At 33.0% G+C, this 23,533-nt stretch overlaps 1 protein-coding gene and 1 pseudogene across 6 annotated transcripts in view; both read left to right on the forward strand.

Moving 5' to 3' along the window:
* The window catches only part of UMAD1 (UBAP1-MVB12-associated (UMA) domain containing 1), a 198,192-nt gene that overhangs the window by 39,240 nt on the left and 135,419 nt on the right, over window positions 1-23,533 (forward strand). The gene's annotated exons all lie outside the window — the stretch shown is intronic.
* LOC118611259 lies at window positions 23,114-23,219 on the forward strand (annotated as a pseudogene).

Below are 23,533 nucleotides of genomic sequence, written 5' to 3' on the forward strand. Positions count from 1 at the left end.
CACACTGAAGATAATCTACATGATATTTTACACATGTTAAATTAGTGATACTGGAAATTGTAGTGCTCCAGTTTACTTACCATTCCTTGTTTGCTAGAGATTTTCCCAGATTGTTCTCCCACACTTGTAAATTTGCATTGGAAATAAAATATTTATAAAATATTTATATTCTGAGTCCTTCCCTTCAAGTAAATATACTGCATCTTTCTGTTTTTCTGATTCAGAGTTGACCTTTGTCTCCCACCTTACAGCTCCTGCCTAGTCCTGGTCTTAACAAAGAAGTGTGATTAGGAGGCTGATTATTGGGATGATTAATGTAACAAGTGTAGATGCCTACCTGTATTATCTGTTCATCCGCTCCTTTTCATTATATCCAGATTTTGCAGTTGCAGGTTTTTTTCTGATGTTTATTTCAGAAATAAACATCAGAGGATACCTAAGTAATACTTCCTGCCGTCCCCCTTTATCTTTTCTACTATTTCAGCTGTAACCATTTCTGCTATTTTATGCCATCAGCTGTACTTCACTTTCCTAATTCTGACCTCCGTTATCTTCTTTTATGAATTTTCCCAACAAAGAGGGGGGTCATGATTAGTAAAGAGTAGAACTGAAATTCCTATTGAATTTAAGGCAGAAAAGGTGTTTGGAAATATAGTCACATATAGAAATTGTTGAATTCCATGGAAGGGATCTCAAGGTAGAGAAGTGATCATATGTAGATGTCTAATCATTTCCCTTTTCTATTATTTTTGTGATTGAAAGCTAGATTTATAGGATAAATTATTCATAGCTTTAAAAATATGGCACATGATAGTATCAGTACAGTAATAGCAGGCTATTTCACATTTTAAAACTCTAAATTTCTGTTAACTAGCTCTTTCACAAGTTGGTAATATAACTGATATTTTCCTTCAGGGCCTGGGGAGGTCCCATGCTTCCCAAACTGACTTTCAAAGAAAGATGGAAATAGTTCAATATGGTTTTAATGTTATATGTTTTATTAAATTTTATTTTTAAAATATACGTTATTTATGAAGTAAGGTAGAGAGATTCTGGTCTGAAAGGCAGGAAACCTGGTTTTCAGTCACACTCAAATGACTTCTCTATAAAACTCAGGTGTTCTTTTTTGTAATACTTGAAACAAGTATTCTCATTTAAATCCTTATTCACTGTGTTTTTCCTGATACTTTTTAACTTTTTTCATTTCCAAATGAATAGCCCTTAAGGATGAAAATAAAAGGCAAATATTTCTTAATAACAAGTACTTTTAAATAAATTATTTAAAGTGATTTTCTTTGAATCGAATTTTATTTTTCCATTGACCTCTATTATAATCTCTGAAATGTGTTCTTGTAAATAAAATTCGATCATAAGTCTAGCTGCACCTTATCTGACCATGGGTACCCCGTTTTCTTTTTTGAAAAAAATGCTAAGAGATAAGTCAACAAGTTTGTGTATTGAATAGTTGCTACGCCCATTTGCACAACTTCACTGTCTTAGCTTCAGGGGGAAAGCAGTCGATTTGTACTCATATCATTCTTCAGTCCCATTATAATATAAATTTATTATGTGTTCTTTGAAGCCATAAGACCAGCCACACAGAATTTCAGCAGAGAATGCCTCCAGCCAGTCTTCTAGTAGCACTGTGCCCACTGAATTTACTGCCTGCTTTTAAAACTTTTGCTTGCCAAACTTTCACTGAATGGTCTTCGTATAATTGAGTACAGCTGTAGTTTTTTCATTTGCCAAAGATAAGTATTGCTGCCCACTAAAATGGCAATTAAAATTTACTTGGTTTGAAACTCTTGTTTTAAGAGTTTGAAAATGTGCTTAAATACGGCCTCCACAATAAGAATCATGTCAGTTCTTTGCATTATTGAATTTTTATGCTTTTATTTAAGGTTGCTGTTTAGACTGATCTTTTATCAAAATTTAGAATAAAGAATAAATTTATTTTACCTATAGAATTTTAAACTTTTTAATATAGAATATCATTTTGATAGTAGTTTTATTACTATAAGAAAAAGAAACTTTGTCCATTGCGTGGATGTAACAACACACAGGGTAAGAATATCTTATTATTAATTTAGAAAACATCTTTTCTAACCTGTATTGAATCCCAGAGGTCTTGACTCAGATTTTAAATCACCTCTAAATATAAGGTCAGGTGATGCCAGTAGTTTGTCCTAATCAGTTCAGAGGCTAAGGTTGAGTCCCTGAGAAGTTTTTTCACTTCTTTCTTCTTTTGCCAGTAAGATGTTTTAATTATGAAACACAGACATACCTTAGAGCGGCAGTTCTCAGAGATACTTCTATGGGGTCCATGAAGTCTTTCCTTTTCCAACCATATCCCTGTGACCCTGGGTTTTTTTTTTAAATGCTTCAACCAAACAACATATCACAGCAGTCCAAATGTAGAAGCAGAAAGGAAAACCCAGCTAGCTACTTGTAAGCCAGAAATTAAAGGAGATTTATAAAAAATACAAGTAATACAAAACAGATAGTGCCTCTTTGTTCACTACATTTTTGTGTTTTTTAATACAGCTGTTTTTCATAAAACATCCTATATAAACATGTATAACAATTTTAAATGAATTAATAAATTTAAAATTTGTTTTGATTTCTGATATGATAAAATAATAGATATAACTTACATGAATAAGTTATATCTATTATTTTATTATTAAGAACTGGTGGCATGGAGAATTGCTTCTGTACCAGAATCGCAAAAGGATCATCAATTGAAAAAAAAATGATGTATTTTATTTGGGTAGATGTAAAATAGGCAGGGAAGATGGGGCAGGTCTTAAATGATATTTGTTATCCGAACAGAACAGGATTCTGAGTAACTCAGCAAGCAGTTACATGTGCAGAAGAATAGTGATACTTCATAATCATGATGCTCCTTGGCAGCCATGACAGTGCTGCTGACGACCTTTCTGACATTGTTGTTATTTTAAATTGAAGGACGCTCCTATTCTCACACGTTGCAAAAACAAGTCTGTTTTTTAAAGCTTTTTATACAGTGGTGAGAAGAGAATTCAACTTAGATCATCTCTTATTGAACTGTGTAGCATAAGAAATGAACATATGAACTTCCAAGATGATTGTAAGGAAGTTTGTATATTTGATGCACTACGATTTAGTTTTGTCATTATTAAGATGATGTTTGGAAAAATAACTGGCTTATAAAAAATAGAATTTTTGCAGGTTTTAATCATAATAACCTTTTACATTGAGTGCTTCGAAGTACTCTAATGAATGATATGAATGAGAAGTAACTTTAAATGTTCTAAGAAAGTAGTCAAGTCATGACATAAGCATAATAAAATAACTATGTTGGATTAAGTAAATATAATTGGATGGGTCCCATACTCTGTGCAACCTATACCCAGTGTTCGTATTCATTGTGTTATAACAGAATGCTTAACACGTATTTTATATAACTGTCTGACTCTTAACTACTATACTTATTTAGTCCATTATTTTGATAATTATTTGAGTATTTTCATTAAAAGCAATGAATTATAATTCAGGCTGAAACTGTCGAACATATTTAAAAACAAATGTGTATGTGATCTATAACCTATTTTTGGAAATCTTTGTTGCTATTTTTGCATGGAGAAAAACAGATGAAATCATTATTACCTAGAATAAGCTATGAGAATCTGGGTGTTGAAAATAAAGTAGATGATACTCAGTAGTATTTGTGTTTGTTGGGCGATTTGGGGAAGAGAAAGAGTAGAGATTAGTGAAACTGTGAAATCCATGTTGAATCTGAATAAAAGGGATAACCATCTTTTGAGAAGAATAAAATTGTCAGAAAAGTCTAAACGCATAATTATTGGTGGGGGGTTGAGGAAAATGTAGATGATGTGGGGACAGTGAGGCTAACCATGTTATCACACTGGTCTAGTTTGCTGGTTAGAGTGTGCATGACTGGAGAAGAGGGGAACAACTCGAAAATATTATATTTTAGAGTTGGGGAAAATGAGGTACCCAAAGCTTAAGTAAACCATTCAAGAATGCACAGTAGTAGGTAATAAAAATATCAATAGTACTAACTAATATATAATCTGCATAGTAGCTCTAAGAACTTAATACTATTACCCTCGACTCACAGATGGGAAAACTAATTGTGAGGGAAGTTGGATAACTTGCCCAAGATTGCACAATTACTGAGTGCCAGAGCTGGGATTTTAAACTAGATTGTCTTTGTCTGTACTCTTAACCAGTATGTTCTACATCCTATCTGTTGTTTCTGTTATTTTTGGATAGACCATGTTGACTTAGATTTTAAAATTAATTCAATGCAGTACAAACATTTGCAATGGTGCCTAAGATTCTGACAACGGCCCAAGGATATAATGGCTAATCTTTTCTTAATGCCAGGCTTATGTTCTTCTCCCCTTCTTATCTCTGAAGTCAAAACATTTTTAGTCAGTTCCTAGAAACAGTAACATGACTGTATCAGGACACGTATTAATTTAGTATTGAGGGGTTGTTTTCTCATTATAAATACAGGATATAGTAGGATTATTGTTTGTGCACAAATTTGAATAGTTGAAACAAATAGGGTAAAATCAGTTTCTTCAGCCATGTGTGAATACGGTCTGTGCAGCAAAAATTGTATCTGTTACAGTAGGAAGCTTGCTGACCTGCCTATAAATATTAATATGGAATGAATTTTATCATCCAATTATTGTAACTTAGAAGACTTGAGAAAATATCCTTATGGGAATCAAATTAAATTTGTAACTACAGCACTTTTTACTTGCTTCAAATGGCTTTCTTGGTATCCAGAAGCCTTGTGTTCCATTTCTAACACCATCGTCAATGTTGCCTTTGGTAAATCATTTAAACATGTTAAACGTATGTTTCATTTGGCAATGGGAATGCCATATGCCTTAGTGTGATTTTGCAAAAGTGAAATTGATTTTAAAATATGAATATGTAATTTCATCACATATAGTATGCATTGCATGCTTCATAAATCTAACAAATAATAAAAGAATAGCTGATATTTTAGAGCTTCAAAAAAAAGAGCTCTTTTTAGTTTTGTATGACTCAGAATTCAGCTTAATTTTGCCTGAAAACTATTCTTAATGTTAACATCTAGTGCTTTTGAAAAATCCACCAAGACATCCTTGGATATTTTAATTCCTTTTTGTTCAGAAATGTCATTAACTTGAAATATAAAGATGCTTTCTAAGGAAACTGGTTTGCCCAGCCAGATCTTTTAATGTAGTTATTTTGTGATGCGAGCTGTAAAACCCAAACATTGAGGCAGTTTTCCACAATGCCTTGTTGCCCAGACAGTGATGTCATGTTTTAAGCATGTTTAGTTTTCAAAGGTCCTGCTTTTGATCCTTTAGTTGTCACTTTTTTTTTTTATGTAGCTCCTCCTAAATTACAAAGGTACTGAAGTAATTTGCTTCATTAAGGTCTGTTGCTGACACTGTTGTATTTCACTCGTCATTCTTCTTTTAGCCTCCTTCATTAAGACCTTATTCAAATTTGGATCATGGTTCTACTGCGACATTCATGCCATTATCATCTAAATAGCAATTACATATTCAAAAACAACAGCTTCTCCTTAACTGTCTGTAACTTAACATTTTAGATAGATTCAAGTGGGAATTAAGAAGAAAATGAATCTTTTTTTTGTGATTTACAACCCTCCCTTTTGCCCTTGATTTACTAGTAAAAGTTGAATAAGCGACTTGTAGACAAAGGAAGACAAAATTATTGATTGCTCAGCTTTAGTTTTGTAAAGGTATATATTATATATTGTTTCTGCATTAAACAGTTACCTGAGTGACAGTGACCCTGATTTAATCACACATTTATTTATTAGACAGCATTTACCATTTTGGATATAATGGTACCAGGTTTAACAGTCTGTTAAATTAATGCTAACTTTTACAAAAGTAGCAGTGCTTTATAACTTGAAAAATCTAAAGGGAACCCTTTAAAATGATTCAATATATTTGTTTTTTGTAGGGTAAACCTCAAAAATAGAAGCAAATGCTACTATTAAAAAAGCATATTTTTCTAACTACTTTCTTTTGGCCATCTGAAAATTATATTTTATGATTAGTAAATACCAAGCTGATTTGACTGAAATGAGCAACTATGATTACTAGAGACAAAGAGTTTCACCAGATACAGTGGGAATAAATATTAGAGAACTTTATTTCACCATTAATATGTGTTTGAAAAGAAATTCAGTACAAGATTCCAAATACACATGTGTATATTGTATATATACAAATATAGCAGTTATATTGTTTGGATCTTGTTTAAGTTTCTTAACCAGCAATAGCATGTGTGTGTATAAGAGTGAGGGACAGAGAGGGACAAGGAGTGGAATGGAGAGAGAGGAAAGGAGGAAGAAGACCCTAACCTAACTATCGGAAATGCTACTTACCTATTCAATACCCAGTCTTTTGGTGGCTTGCATAATAATTTCTTATACTTTGCAAATTCCGTGTCATGGTTAAATAGTTTTATTTCTTTTTGTTTGAAATGAACTCTTTTTTTTTTTGGTTTTTATATCCATATTCTCTAATTTATCAGGATTATATATGTGTGAATAATATATAACAAAGTAAGTTACTTCCGGTCTAGATTTAAATGAGATTATAGGTTCATTTTTGTAGATGTGAACATTAGAAACTAGTTCAATTGTGGATCCTCACCACTGACATTCAGGAAAACTCATCCTTTGTCCTCTCACCATCTTTTGTGATGACAAGTCCTGAGGATAAGATGGAGAGTTCAGATGTTAGCGATCATTTCAGGCAGCACCAACTAAGGAGCACAGAATGCTCTAAAATAAAACAGAAGAAACTCTAGAGAGGTGAACCATTAAGAAACAAGGGTTGAAAGAAAAATCAGGCACCGAGTCTGCAAGGACAAAGTGAGGTGTGCAGGATGAGTTGGGTTATTTCAGAAGTCGTCTGTCCCAAATAAGCATCTGTTTGATGTGTCCCTACTTTACATTTTGTAATGTCGTCTTGTGACCAGCTGCACATAAGGTGGTTAAAGTGACAGATCTTACCAGATATTATTTTTAGCTCTTGCTTATGCTACATTTGGGCCACTATAACACAATAACATAAATTGGGTAGTGTATAAACAACAGAAGTTGATTATAGCAGTTCTGGAAGTTGGCAAGTCCATGATCAAGGCACTGACAGATTCAGTGTCTGTTGAGAGCCCTCTTCACCAGGTTCATAGGTGGTTCATAGGTTCATTTCACTGTGTTCTCACATGGTAAAAGAAGCAACCTCAGTTTTTTAAAATAACGTTTTCAAGTTATTTTTTTAATAATAAGATATCTAGAATGACAATATAGTAAATACTCATGTACGTACCACCCAATTTAAGAAATAGAATTTCATTAACCTTGAAGTTCCCCAATCTCATTCTTCATTACTCCCACCTCAGAGGTAAATTCTCCTCTCTAAATTGTTTTTCATTCTCTTTTTAAAAATAATGTTACCATATTTGTTTGTATCTCTAGTTTTATATATCTTAGAAGCATGTATAAATGGAATTATAATGTATATACAATAGTCTTGAGCAATTTACTTTTATCATTTATTATCATATCTGGGATTCATCGATATCACTGTATGTACCTTTCATTTTTTCACTTGTATTTGGCATTCTGTTGTATGAATGTATCACAGTTTATATATTTGTTCTAATGATGAACAGTTGGGGTGTTTTTATGTTTTGTTTAATTATTACAAGCAATGCCAATTTTGGACTTTCATAGGCAAAAATAAAAAAGTGAACCTTGATCTAAGTCTAACCCTTATACAAAAATTATTAAAATTGACCATGGACTTAAAACTATCAAACTATTATAATTTTATAAAACTATAATAGTTGAAAGGTTTTGGGATCTAGAAAAGTTTAGAACTCTAGGCAGAGTTCCTAGGCTTGACACCAAAAACAGAATCCATAAAATGAAAAATTGACAAAGTGGACTTCGTCAAAATTAAAACTTTTTGCTCTGTGAAATACCTTAAGAGGATGAAAGACAAGCTGTAGAGTGGAAGAAAGTATTTGCAGACCACATATCAGTGAAAGGACTAGTACCTGGAGTATATAGAGAATTCTCAAAACCCAACAATAAAAAGAAAAACCAGTAAGAATATAGGCAAAAGACATGAAAAGTCATTTCACTGAAGAAGATATACAGGTGGGAAATATGTATGTGGAAAGTTGTTCAGTGTCATTAGCCATTAGGCAAATGTGCATTAAAACCACAGTGAGATATCTCTACACACCTATTAAACTAGTTAAAATAAAAAAAAGTAATACCACCAAATGCTGGCAAGGATGCAGAGAATTGAGATCACTTATTTTTGGTAGGAATGTAAAGTGATATAACCACTTTGGAAAATAGTTTGGTAGTTTCTTTAAAAACTAAACACAAAATTACCATACAACCAAGAAAGTGCACTTCTGGGCATTTATCCCAGAGAAACTGTAGATATATATTCACATAAAAACTTGTATAGAACTATATATAGCAGTTTTATTCATAATAGCCCCAAACTGGGCACAACTCAAATGTCTTCAACAGGTGAATACTATATAATAATACTCAGCAAATAAAACGGAACAAATTAGTGATACATACAATAACCTAGGTGAGTCTCTAGATAATCATGCTGAATGAAAAAGCCTTTCCCTAGAGATAACATACTGTATGATTCCATTTATATAATATTCTTGAAATAATATAGAAATGGAGGAAAGATTAGAGGTTGCCATTGGTTAAGGAGGGAGTGAAGGTGAGAAAGAAATGAATGTGACTATAAATGGGTAACATGAGGGATCCTAGTATTGAGGGAAATGTTCTGTATCTTGACTATATCAATGTCAGTTTCCTAGTTTTGATATTGTACTATAGTTTTGCAAGATGTTGCCATTGCGGGAAATTGGGTAGAGGGTTCATGGGATCTCTCTGTATTATTTCTTATGCCAGCATGTGAATCTACAACTATCTCAAAATAAAAAGGTCAACTGAAAGACAAAACAGTGCTGACATGAACATCCTTGTGCTTGTTTACTGGTCCACATATGTGAGCTTTCCTCTGGATTTTATTTTTAGGATGAATTTCAGACTATGAACATGTTAACTTTAGTAAATATTGGCAAATTGTTTTCCCAAATGTTTGAACTACTTTACTCTTCTACCCAGAAGTATATGAAAATTTTGGTTGTATTACATCCCTCTTAACATGTATACTGTGAGACTTAAATTTTTAACAATCTGATGGGTGTAAATGGTATCTCATTATAGTTTTAATTTATATTTCTTCTGATTATAATGAAATTGGGTATTTTTATTTATATTTAGTAGTCATGTGTTTTTTCTAAAGTAAAATAACTCGCATTGGTCTATTGTGTTGTTTATCATTTTCTTTTTGATTCTAAGGGGGGAGTCTAGATATGAATTCTTTGTGAGTTATGTCACATTTTACAGTAATCCAGTTAATGGTTTATCTTTCTCTTTTTAAGTTGTATCTACTGATGAAGAATTTTAATATCATTGTTTTTAAATGTATAAGACTTTCCTTAATGACATTTTTTAAAAAATTTTTAGAAGTCTCTTCTTCGAAATCAGATTTTCTCTTGTAACATCTTCTTAAAATTTTATTGTTAACTTTTATTTATTGTGTGATGGGATCTAATTAAAAATTTTTTTCATATTGGCTAACCAGTTTTCTCAGCACCATTTTAGATGAATTTTTTTCTTCACTTATCTGCCAACCTTACTCTCACATAAATACAGAACATACACACACACACGCACACACACACACACACACACACACACACATTCTCACACTTCTTCTTTTTTTCTTTGGTTCTTTATTTTCCTCCAGCATATTTCTCTCTCTCTGAGCCAATTTCATAAAGTTTACTATGATACTTAGTTACTATATTACCATTTTTTTTCTTCAAAAGCATCTTGATCTTCCTTGGCTCTTTGCTTTTTCATATAAATGTTACAGTTAGTTCATTTTATCCATGATAAATAAAAATAAATAATAGTGAATAATCAGTCAAACAAACCCATCCACCCTGATGTGAATTTTGTTGAAATTTTATTAAATATAGAGATTAATTTAGGGAGAATTGATATAATTACAATGTTGAATCTTCTCCATAAAGATATTTCTGTACATTTATTTAGATTTCTTTCAATAAATTTTTGTAAAATTATTCAACTTTCTCTAAAAAGTTCACATGTCCTCTTTTGTAAGATGTAGAGGTCTTTTTTGGTTGTTACAGTAAATGTTTTCTTTTTGAAGATTTCATTTTCTGTTTGGTGACAGTATGAAAACATGTAGTTGATTTTTGTAGCAAACGTCTTGATAAGGTTTATTCATCTAGGAATTCATCTTTAGATTCTTTTGGATTTTCTGAGCAGATAATCATAACCTGGTTACTAATGAGTTTTGTTTTGCCTTGTTTTTTTGCAATTGTTATGGCTTTGGTTTCATTTCTTTTGTCTTACTGCATTATCCAGAACCTGTAGTATGTCGAATAGGAGTGTCAAAGGAGGCATCTTTTTTCATTTTTTATTGTATAAAGAATGCTTATAATGTTTGCAGTATTTTACTAGTAAATAGAATTGGATTACTCCTGATTTGCTAAAACTTTCTAAAATATATAATAGGCAATGAATGTTATTAAATGCCATTTTTTAGATCTCTTGATTAAGTAATTTTTAGCCTATAATCTATTAATGTGATGAAAAATTAGCTTCTTTAATGTTTAAACTGCTTTGCATTTCTGAAGTAAACTTGAAGTGTATTTTATTTTTAATACCTTTAAAAATAAATTATTGTATTTGTTTAGCTTATATCTGCTTTGAGAGTTTTCTACATATTTTTATAAGTGAGATTTGTAGTTTTCCATTCTTGTGCTATCTCTGAAAAGTTGGCTTCAGGGTTAGATTAGACTCATTAAATGAAGTGGGAAGTATGCCTTATTTTTAAAAATTTTGTTGGAAAAATTTGCATAAGAATTAATTTTAATGGAATTCACTTGTAAGATTATCCGGGCCTGGTATTTCTTTTTTTGGGTAGCTTTTTAATCTACTACGTGACATTATTAATAATTACAGACTAGCTTCTTGATATCAAATTGATAAGTCTATTTATTATGATTTTCAAAGAGATTACTTTCAAAATATCTTGTCAATTTTTAATATCTTCTTTCCTTTGTAATCTCTGGGTTTTGCTGTTATGCTCTGTTCCTCACCCTAATATTGTTTACTTCTCCTTTGCTCTTTTTTTCCTTAGTCTTTTCAGAGATCAACTTTAGGATTTATTGTTCCCATCTGTTGCATTTTATTTCCTCTTTTATTATTATTATTATTTTTTGCTTCTACCTTAGTTATTTTCTTTTTCATTTTCTTTCAAGTTTGTTTTGTTAGTCTCATTGTAACTTCTTTGGTTGGTTCCTTACCTTAAGCTCACCAATTTTTAGCTTTTTTATATTCTAACATATTTATTAAAAATGCTGTATATTTTCCTCTAGATTCTGTTTTAGCAGCTTCCAAGTTTTAATTTGTGTATTTCTATCTGTTTGCAGTGTTACATATTTTTAAGTTTTTGTACTTTGCTGAGTTATTTAAAAATATTTTAAGATTTACGAATATATGAAATGTTTTGGTTAGGCTATCTTTTTGGTGAAAAATTTTTATTTTAATGTGCTCAGGCTATCTTTTTGGTGAAAAATTTTTATTTTAATGTGCTCAGATAATATGGCCCAAATGCTTTTCTTTAATATGTTGAGATTTGATTCAAAGCCTAGTATATGTCATCTTTAGAATATTTTATGAGGGAGAGATAAATTCTATTTTTGTGGCTATTTATATCTCAATTACCTTTTTCGTACTTTAGGATATAGACAATGTGGTAGGCAAATCTGCCACTTATGTTTCACGAGCTCAGACTTTATAAGCCCTGGCCAGAGCCCGTTTATAGACTTCTGTAATTCCATCTCAAGATCAGAATTACTATTTGAGCGTGTACGTGTTTTAATTTTTATCTTTCAGTTGATATTCAATATTATTTTATGTTAGCATGGTGGTTAGACCTTTAAATAATTTATGAAGTGATTCCCCGATTAGTTTAGTACTCAACTGGAACTACACGTAGTTCTTACGGTATTATCGATTATATTCCATATATTGTATTTTACATCCCCATGACTATTTTGTAACTACCAATTTGTACTTCTTAATCCCTTTACCTTTTTCACCCAGTTCCCCAACCCTCCTCCCATCTGGCAACTATCAGTTCGTTCTCCGTATCTATGAGTCTCTGTTTTGTTAGTTCCTTATTTTGTTCTTTAGAGTCCACATATAAGGGAGGTCATATGGCATTTGGCTTTCTCTGAGTTATTTTACTTACCATAATACTCTGTAGGTCCATTCATGTTGTCACAAATGGTAAGATTTTATTCTTTTTTCTGACCGAGTAATAATCCATTATATTTATGTGGCTCACTTTTTTATCCAATCATCTATCGATAGGCACTTAGGTTGTTTCTATACCTTGGCTATTGTACATAGCACTGTACTGAACGTAGGGGTGCATATATCTTTTCGAATTAGTGTTTTGGATTTCTTTGGATAAATACCCATAAATAGAATTGTTGATTCATATGGTAATTTTGTTTTCAATTTTTTGAGGAATCTCCAAACTGTTTTCCATAGTGACTGCACCAATTTGCAGTCCCACCAGTTGTACATAAGGATTTTCTTTTCTCCACATCCTCGACAACACTTATTTTTTAGAATCATTATTATTTTTTAAAACAAGACTGTAACTCTGTATTGTTTTGCCTCAATTTTGTAACTTTCTGTTGACATGCATGTGACACCTCAAATATTTGTTTTTGTAAAAAAAAACTTGTATTATTATGAATGCTATTAATTTTGACATTTAATTTTTACTTCTTTCATACACTTTATTATTTTCTTCCTGTATTTATTTCATTGTTTTCTGGATGACTTCATTGCTCCTTGTTCACCATGTAGTTTAATAGTTTTACCTATAATTAGTGGTGAAAGCATGTTGTATATCACATAAAGGATAAAAGGTAGTAGGTCAAAAAAAAAAACTAAAATTGATCCAAAATATTTCATATTCGGAGAGAATAAGAGAAGATTTTGTAATATTTGAGTTAAATTGGAAGCATTAACATTTACTAGGGTTTTTTTTTTTTGGATGTTAATAGTTGGTAAACAAGGCAAATCATGTTTAAATTAAACTTGGAAAATGCTTGGCTTAAAATATTTAAAAATATTTTCCAAGAACTTTTCAGTCTTTAACATATCACTGTGTCTTGAAGATACCTGATTTGAGTTTATATTATTCAACATTTCCCAGATTGCCTTAAAACTTTTTTTCATGAAGGATCTCACGAAACAATATTCTACTGAACCCACATTTATTAAAATACTACTTAGAAGTACCTTCAGAAAGTTATCATTAATTGTTTAAAATTTCAGAAAATCCTGGAATTACAAATTTTGAGATCTTTAATTAAAAAGTCATTAAAACTAATTAACTTGTATTAACTAATAACAATACTTAATATTTACTCAGGTCTTTAAAGACTTCAGAGCACAATGACATATCTGATTTCATTTTGTCTTTGAAACAGCCTGTACTATTGTGGTCTGGCTATTTAAGTCCTTTTGGAATCATTAAAGCCTCAAGTTAAACATGTCTGTTTTGTAACTGCTGCTTTTAGAAATTCCACTTAGGAATTCTTAACTTTGTTGTTGAAATTCTTTCCATCTTTATTATTGGTTCATTGAAATAATACATTAGATGAAGCTTTTTTTCCCCCCTTTGGTTAAAAAAAAAAAAAAACTAGTAATCCAATTAAGTAAAATTTTTGCCTGCTTATATTAGCATTTTCAGGGTCTCCTTTGTGGCTTATAGCTTTGTGGATGGTCAGCATTAGCTATTTTAGTTTTGATTACTAGAGTTCAGATTGTCTGACTTCATTATTAATGAAAATACAATATTATCAGTATCAAGGTGGAAAAACATTCATTGTATGTTTTATTTGAAAAATGAGTTGTTTCACTAAGAAAAAATTAGATGTAAAACTTGCGTGATTGACTTATTATTCCATTACATATACACCAATCAAATTTCTTTGGAAATCTTTATTAAAAAATATAATGATGCAAGTATATCTCTGAAGTAAGAATTAAAAGTATAAGGTTGGTCCTTGACAAAGATTTGGAGAATATTTATCTTTTCTTAGTATCCTCCAAATACCTTTCCTTATTTTCTGTACCTCTTTTGTCCATTACTTTGGAAAAGAGGAGTCCTATTTTTTTCTCAAAAATGTACAAGGGACGTCTTCACTGACCTCCACTTAAGTGGTTTTACAGATTGATCGATATTCTCCACCTTTTCTATGCAGCCCTGAATGTTGGCAGCATATGTGAGTGGGCAGGCTTCTGCTCCTCCAGAGGCGTGGTGTTCTGCACAAATGTCAAACTCTTTGCTCCTAAATGTGTACACTTGTTACTGTGATTGCACAGTATTAAATATATGAGTATTAAAAAGGAGTTATTATTTCTAGGGAAAAAAAATCTTAAGAATCTGCATCAGACTGATTTGCAACTGTCTTTAGGTTTTCATCTGCTTAAAAACTTTTGGAGATTATGTACAATTATATATTTTGAGTTTATGTAAGAAAGTCTCAGAACTCTAATCACATGGCTCTACTGCAGATAAAGCCCTGGGCCCAAAATGTTGTTTTGTCACCAGCTGGAGATAATGTAGTTACAGTGACAGATCTTAGACTAGATATTATTTTTAGTTCTTAGGCTGTCTTTTTATTGATAATGACAATTTTATTGCGGTCACTTATACCATGTAGTTGAAACAGTTGAAATAGTTATCCAAAATGATGACATAGAGAAGCAGAGCATGATGCAAAAGTGAGGTAAAAAAATAAAAAAAAAGATGGAATTTGAGTTGCCTTAGGCAACTGTGCAGCTAGAACTAACAAACTGCAGGTTTTTGTTATAGGCAAATCCACAAATCCTAGAACTTTAGAAAAAATATATATTATACATGTTCTGGTTTTTTACCAGATGGACTCTAAATTATTTATAGGATTTTTCCCCATTAATATGTACCTTCAGGATAGGAACACTTAAAAATAAACTTACCTGAAACGACCGTGCTCCCTGTTCTAAGGACCTTCGAGAAAGTAAACTAAAAGCCAGAGTTTTGCCATTGAATGTGATGTTCTTGCTCTGACTTTTGAGTCAGATGATTTTGGAGTGTTTAGAGGAGATATAAAAAGAAGAGTTTTGAGTTTTAATTTGAGAAAAGAGTATGAGATAGAAATAGCAGTATAACATCAAACATTAAAAAAAAATAGTGTAGTTATAGCATAAAGCAAAATTTCCACTTAAACGTTTAGTAAACTTTGGTGAAAACTGAATTAAGAATATCTTGAATTACAAGGAGATACTAAAGAATATAGCTTGTTGTTCTTGTTGTATATGTATTTTCAATTATCTCAGACAAATTGAAGACTTGTGTCAATTAGTAAGAGCAATGTAGGGTAAGCTAATAGTCACAGTTTTTAAAATAAAATTATGGATAATACAGAAACCGTATAGGTTGTGACAGAAAAGGATGGAGCTAAATATGAAGAGGGAGAGTAGATAAGAGCAACCCAGAGCCAGAAATTACTCATGTCATAGTTGCAGATGCCCTAGAAATAGTTTTATGTTGTATTGAATAACAACTTGAATTAGCATTCAGTAATATTATAATATGGTAAGGAACAATGCCAGGGAAAACTGTATTTCTTCTAAATAAGTTCAGTTTATTCAGTTTATTAAGTGGATATAATTTATTTGTTTTAAATTAAAATGTTTAAGTCATTCATTAAATGATTTCCTGTTAAACTAGATTTTTATTAAATAATTCTTATACTGTATTTCATTCATTTATCTTTTTCCACTTTAGGGCATCAACAAAATGGAGTGTCTGTAAAACCACTTGTATTTTAAACAAATAAAATAAATGTTAACAAAGAAATTAATTTGTAACTGTATAGTTCAGGAACTGTGGTCTGGATGAGAGAGTAAGGTTGAAATTTCAAAGTCAAGATTTTGCTTAAATCTTACCACTGCTATGTATGCTTAAGTTTATAGCTGGCCATAAATAATTGTCAGATTAACATTTGTTATATGAAAGCCTTTTTTGGAGAGTTGCCTATTAATTAAACTTGATGTTTAACAGTTATTTTAGAATATTAAGCAGGGTAACTGAAAGTGCTGCCTATATGTCATTGTTGTGCAGATTTTAGATGTTGGGAAAATCCAACTTTTAGAATTGACACAGTGATTCATTATTTGAGCAGAGTGCTGAAGAGCTTACTGTAGCAGAATGTTTAATTTCATATTTTTGTATAATAAACAAATTATAAATTTTAGATTAGATAATAAAGTAAAACTGGCATCATTCATTTAAGAAGGAAAAATATTGCAGAACTGAGCGATTTTTCCAAATAGTGTGTTCACTATAATTTGAATGTTATCTTTATCCCCAGGGGCATTTTGAAATATGCTGATGTGAATTTGTTATACTACACGTTAATCATAGAACTATTTTAATATTTTTAACTTTTATGATGTCATTCATGATGTGTTATGAAGGCATGGGTTGTCTGTTGTTTATCAGAATATTCCCAGCATTTGTGTGAATGACTATTCACACAAGTGAATGACTATTAAGAAAAGAGAGTAGAAATGTATAATCTAAATTTTAAAATGTATACCTTCAAAATCATATTTAAAGTTATTTTAACGAAAAGTTATTTTGAAGGAAAAACTATATGCCTCCAAGAAATTGAAACAGAAGCTTAAAAAAGTAAGACTACTTTGAAATATGTATTTTACTCCTCTCATTGTTCACATCCAAAAATATCCTCTTGGAAACATTTTTTTCTGATTAGCCTCTGTGGCCCTGATGATGCTAGGATTTTATTTCTTCCTTTAAAAGTTCTTCTGACTTACCTCATCTGTTTGTATAAATATCATTCTCGACACAAGGCATTTATTAAATATGGACAGTAACAGGCAGTAAAAAGACTGCTTGAGACAGGCAGAAACCTGTTTTCTTTCTTTCTGACTGTCAGAAGCAGAACCAGCATTTTATTTTAATTTTCAGATTAATTTGAAAAGAAACTTCTTTCAATTATGACGTATTAAGTGTAAGGTGAAGCTGAGGAAGTCTATGTTTCATTTTTTTTTTAAAGCCTCCCAGGTGATTTTGATCTTCAGTCAAGTTTAGAAACCGCTGATTATTATTACTTTCCTTAGAATTTCCTAAGGAAATTCCAGGAAGAGAGAAAATGGGAAATTTTAAATATATATATATATATGTCTTATATATATTATATATTTATACATATATATCTTTGGAGATGACATATCTTTTGTTTTATTTAAAAAATATATTTCAGAACAGTCTTTCCTGCCTTTTTGTTAACAACGTTCAGTGGTAGCTTAGCTAAAAAACATATTTGGGATGGATCAGGAAGATCCGAAAGATATAGTGATGAAACGTGATTAGCAAGCTGTAGGGGAGGGTCACAAATGTGTGATTTTTGAATTCTCGACTATTTGCAACCAATTTCCAGAGTCTTGAATTCGATCCAGTATATAGTATGCTACAAATGGAAAGCTTAAACTGGAGCAGTGTAATTAGGGTAAGCCATTGCATCTGCACTTGTATCGCAGCAACTGAATTTGAAACCAGCTGCGAAATGGTGACTAATCTCTCTGGCAAGCCCACATGAGAGTGCAGTACAATAAGCCAGCTTCAGCCCCACGAGCACATGTTTCTTCAGCTCGCCTCTGAGCAGGTGATGGTGATGATGCAATCTGATTATACTCTTGAATGTATTCTAACCACAGTCAACAGTTGAGTCTCACAAGGGGTTTCACAAAGACTTCAAACTGACTATATGTTTTTTCAGATAGTTTCAACTGTACAAGGCCATGGTAACTAGTATATATATTTTTTCACCTTAGTGACTGTAGGACTTTCTAGTACCATATAACCTTAAATTTTGAAGGTTTTAATTTTTACATGTTAATTGAATACGAGAAAAATAATGTGGAAAGAAGAAAGAACTTGAACTTGGAGCTCTTATTCAGAATTGTTTATGACTACTTATATTGATCAATTAAAATAATTAAACTGCCCAGACTGTTTTATTCTGTACAAACAGGAGATCAGTGGGCTGGGAAGTGTTTCAGTGATACACTAACCTTTCCATGTTCAGATATGTAGCTGCCTAGCTATATAACCTGTCCTGATGAGGTGATTGAACAGTGTCCTGAACATTAAAGGTATTTAATAAGTACTCAGTTTGACTTGGCCTTGAGCCTGTATTTTTCATCTTTGAAGGAAATAATAGTTTATTCCAGTATAGTAGAGAGGGATATGGTGAGGATGAATAAAGCCATCTGTTTAAAAATGTATGCCATCTTTGGAAAAAAAAAAGTGTGATAGGACCTAGAATATAGTCATAAGTATTATTTCAAATGTATAGTTCAAGAATAGAATGCTTAGGAATTGCTTGTTAATCTTAAGTATAAAAAATGATATAGCTTTCAATAAAGGACACGAACGCCACAAGGCCATTAAGAGAACTTGCCAATTATATACTCCTGAGATTGCAGGGGGAACGGGGATGTAAAAAACCTTACTTGATGATACTCAAACGTAGTGTACATCAGAATCATTTTGGATGCTTGTCAGAGGAGCACATGCCGGGGTCTCGTCCCCATCAATTCTGATTTTGTAGGTTTGGAGTGGGTCCCAGGCACCTGTGATTTTAATCATCTCCCTTTTTAGCTCTCCCAATGATATTAATACATACTAAAATTTCAGAAACACTAACCCAGACTACTATAGTATTATAGTACAGACTGTTCAGTATAAGTATACTACTATAATATAGACTGCTAATCTTCAAAATTTATATTAAAAAAAATTTTTTTATTGCCATTAGGAAAAAGAAACTTTTCTCATGGTAATTATTAAAAGGCTTCCTTAAAAAACACAATTATTATGTTCAATTGTGATTTTGTAGAAGCCAATATATTAATTTTTTAAAAAGAAGCAAATATATATTTTCATACATATTTTATTTAACTTTTTAATATAAAAAGGGGGCATTACTATAGAACTAAAAGCCTTCAGTGAAGTGAATTGAGTCCAGGTATGCTAATTTCCAGTATTCTGAATTTATAGAAAAGTAATATTTAGACTACCTAGAGGAATCAGTAGTTAGCACATATCATAGGTTGACCTGTGTCCCCCAAAAAGATATATTTAAGACTTAATCCCCAGTACCTGTGAATATGACCTTATTTGCAAATATAGAGTCTTTGCAGATGTAATCAAATTAAGGTGAGGCCGTACTCTTTAGAGTGCACCCTCATCCAATGACTGGAGTCCTCATAAGAAGATAGACATTTGGACACAAATACACACATGTGGAGGAAAAGGTCACATGATGGAGCAGGCAGAGATTGGAGTGATGCTGCCACAAGCCAGAGAACACCAAGTATTGCCAGAAGCTAGGAGGAGGCAAGAAAGAAAGAGTCCTTCCCTGGAGACTTCAGAAAGAGCATGGTCTTGCTGACACTTATTTGAGACTTCTAGCCTTCAGATTTGTGAGAGAATAAAGTTCTGTTATTTTAATCCCTATGTTTGTAGTGCTTTTATATGGCAGCCCTAGGAAACTAATACAGCATGTGAATGTCTCTTCTCTTATTTGGATTTTGACCAAAACTAGATAGAAGAAAAATGTTAAGTTTCTTTTCTTACATATTCTGTATGCATATTGAGGTTTTTATGCTTTGGACCTGCCACTGTTGTCAAGTTGGAATTCTGTTTGCGGTGTCAAGGAGCTGGTTTAGAACTGTTACCAAATGAAGCCTCTCTACCTCTGCATGCGTACAAGCCACAGGGGTTCCTGCCATTAGAATCTAGTTTTTCCTTAAAAAGAAGCTCATGTATTTGGATAAAGACTAAATGGTGATGTCTGAGTTTTGACTGAAGTGCTATTGTAGAGACTTTTGTTATTAGTAGGAGCTGCTCACCTTCATGATCTCCTATTAGAATGAAAATTCCCTTCTACCTCAGAGAAGGTCTCTGCAGAGCCAATGAATTAACTTTTTGTACTGCTTCCTCTCTCTGACCTTTCATGACTGCTCATGAGGATTTTGAATATTGTCTTCTCCATGATTTTACTGAGCTCCCCATCCAAACCTAATTCGCTTCCACCGACCCAGTTTCCAACTCTTGGGACCTCCATTATATTATAAAATGTCATGATGAAGAGCTCCAGCTTGAAGCCCATAGCACTGATACATGTTCAGATATGTGTGCACATCTAGAATTGCTTTTTTGAGGAATAATTTGGCTTTGACTATAAGTACTCCTATGGATACTTCTGCATAGAGTCACCTCTACATGGGAAAATCTTGGTGCTGGTATTTCTCTACTGGAGGAAATAGGCAAGTCATTTAATCTCTTTGATTGTAAATTTCATTATTTATAAAATTAGGATGATAAAACCTATCTTAGAGATTGATGCATGGATTAAATGAGTAGCCATATCTGGCATGTAGGAAGCACTCAAGAAGTAGTATCTCTGGCTGCTATAATAATAGTACCAAGATTCCATCAGCATTTTCACTGTGTTCATTTATTCATTCATTAATTCAACAGCATTTATAGTGGGCCCACCATATGCCAGTCACTTTGCTAGGCATTGGGAATAAGTGGTGATTGTGAACGATGTGATCTGTGGCTTCATGGAAGTGACAGTCCAGTTGGAGAGACAGACATTAATTATGTCATCACCCAAATGAGTGTAAAATGGTAGTACTGATATGGGAGCAGGTGACTGGATATGGAAGTTTGAGGAATCTTTCCTAAGTAACATTCAAATCGAGAGTGGAAACATCTATCAGAGTTAACTGAATGGAGAGGGGAGGGAAGTAAGAGGGTTCCAGACTGATGGAACAGTAAATCATATTGTCCCTTGGTGGGGGTGCACATAGCATTTTGATGAATTGGAAAAATACCATTAGGCTTATGGGCAGAGAGCCAGGCGGGAGTGTGGAACTTGGTGAGGCTGGGGAATGAGGCAGCCCCAGATCATGTTAGACAATGTGCCCTGGTAATGTCTTTATCTCAAGAGACTTGGAAGCCTTAGATGAGCATTAAGCTACAAGGGAGGGTGACAAGGAACAAATATGGGTTTGAAAAGATGCTCCTCTATTTTCTCCTTTAGTCGAGAGGATTCGGCCCTTTCAGATGGTGGTTGCTCATTTTTCACACACTTCTGTGATCAGGGTTTTCATTCTCCTACTGTCACCCTGACACTTTAGTTCTTTTCTTTTCCATTTCATTAATGACACCATCTTCTGAGCTTCATCCTCTAATTGCTATAGAGAATGTGCCCCCAGACTTCATAGGGCCCTTTGACGTGACTTTTTCCCCTTCCCAGCTCTAATAGCCTGGGCAACTCTAAAATCCGTGATGATGCTCTAGCTAACACTCTAACCTCAATCCCTTGTTCTCCAAAGCCTCTTTGCTAATCAATGACTTTTTGCCTTTCCTACTCTAGCAGTTTTCTGCTGTGGCCTTGCTCTAGATGATATGAATGGTACCTCCTCTGAAACTTTAAATCTTCAACCCAGAAATCCTATTCTCAGATATCAAGTTGTCTCTTTCATGCCACTACTCATGCTTGTTCAACCAATTCATCGACAACTGTTATTTGTTTAGTCTCTCACTGCTTACTGACTTCTTATCCAGTCTGGAGTTTGTGGTCAATCATTGCGGTGTTGTGAGATCATGTCTCTCAATTATTTTGATCTCTGCCAGTTTGCAACTCTCGGTAAACCCAACCTTTCCCTTTTGTGCTCCTGCTTCCAGGCTACTGAGCATTCCCAGAGAAAATCTTAATTAGGTTTATGGGCACTGTAATACATGGTTGCGTTCTGGTCATCTGAGCTGTCAGCTCTCTTCCTCAGTCCTTTCTTATCAGAGTGGATGTCGATTTATACTGCACGTTGAAATCACCTGGGTTTTTTTTTAAAAAAGATACCAATGCCTTGGTTCTACCCCTAGAGATTCTGATGTAATTGGGCTAGAGTGTATTTCACAGGGACTTTTAGGCACTCCCCAGGTGATTCTAATGTACAGCCAAGGCTGAGAACCACTGTGTTAATATGCCCGCAGAGGCTGATGGACATGTTCCCTTCTTTTTGAGCTTATTGCTAGCTCTCACTTTAAGCAGATGGTCTTTAGACCTAATTACTTTTAATTGCATCCATACTTGCCTCGTTCATTCTTTTTTTAGAGAAAAAATAAATTGCCTACATCTTAATATTTGACCCCTTAAGAGGTACACTGGGTGTCTTTCTCCACCTCTACTCTGATCCGAGCTAGGTGATGTGAATGGTTAGGCTTAAAAAGTAGGCATGTACTGATAAGCATGCATTTTCTCTTAAAAAGACAACTTAGTGAAATAAAACAAACCAAGTTTAAGCAATATTAAACAGTATATTTGAAAGATGATAATTTTCAAAGCAAATAATATTTGGTGACTGTATTTGAGAAGCGACACCTGGAAGATGGTTAGGACTGGAGAGGGGCAGCCGTGGGAGCGGGAATGGGGCCTTGCATATTATGCTAAAATTTTCGAATTTTGGTTTTCAAATACTTTGAAAGTTTTTTCTTCTGAGTGGAAGAAAGTGATCAAATATATATTTTAAGGATAAAACTATGGTAGCAGTCTGGGCCACGGTCTGTAGAGGAAACAGGTTAGAGGTACAAAGACACTTAGGAGCCATCTGCAATGGTGAATGCAAGCAGTGACGTGCTGGACTACAGTAGTAGTCCTGTAGGTGAAAGGGGAAAAAACAGCTTCTAGAGATATTTTTAGAGGTAAAATCAAAAGTCATTTTACATTTTAGAATATTAATTATGTTGTCTACGGCCATGCCACCCTGAACAAGCTCGATCCCGTCTGATCTCGGAAGCTAAGCAGGGTCAGGCTTGGTTAGTACTTGGATGGAAGACCAGGTGCTGTAGTTGTAAAAAATAGAAAATAAGAGATTGCAAGCTGCCAAGGTCCTTGCAACCTGTAAGGTCAACTAAGAGTTGTCTTGCTTGAAAAAAAAAAAAAAAGAATCTTAATTATGTCAAAGACTCATAGGTATGTAATGTACTCACTGTAATTAACCCAAAAGATTCTCTTTGCTAAATTGCCTCTTTATTTATATGTCTTAGTCCATTTGGGTGCTATAGCAAAATTAGCATAAACTAGGTGGCTTATGAACAACAAAACTATATTTCTCATGGTTCTGGAAGCTAAGAAGTTCACGATCCAGGTGCTGTAAGGTTTGGTG

The sequence above is a fragment of the Rousettus aegyptiacus genome, unplaced genomic scaffold (genome assembly GCF_014176215.1).
Source record: "Rousettus aegyptiacus isolate mRouAeg1 unplaced genomic scaffold, mRouAeg1.p scaffold_m13_p_13, whole genome shotgun sequence".
Lineage (NCBI taxonomy): Eukaryota > Metazoa > Chordata > Mammalia > Chiroptera > Pteropodidae > Rousettus > Rousettus aegyptiacus.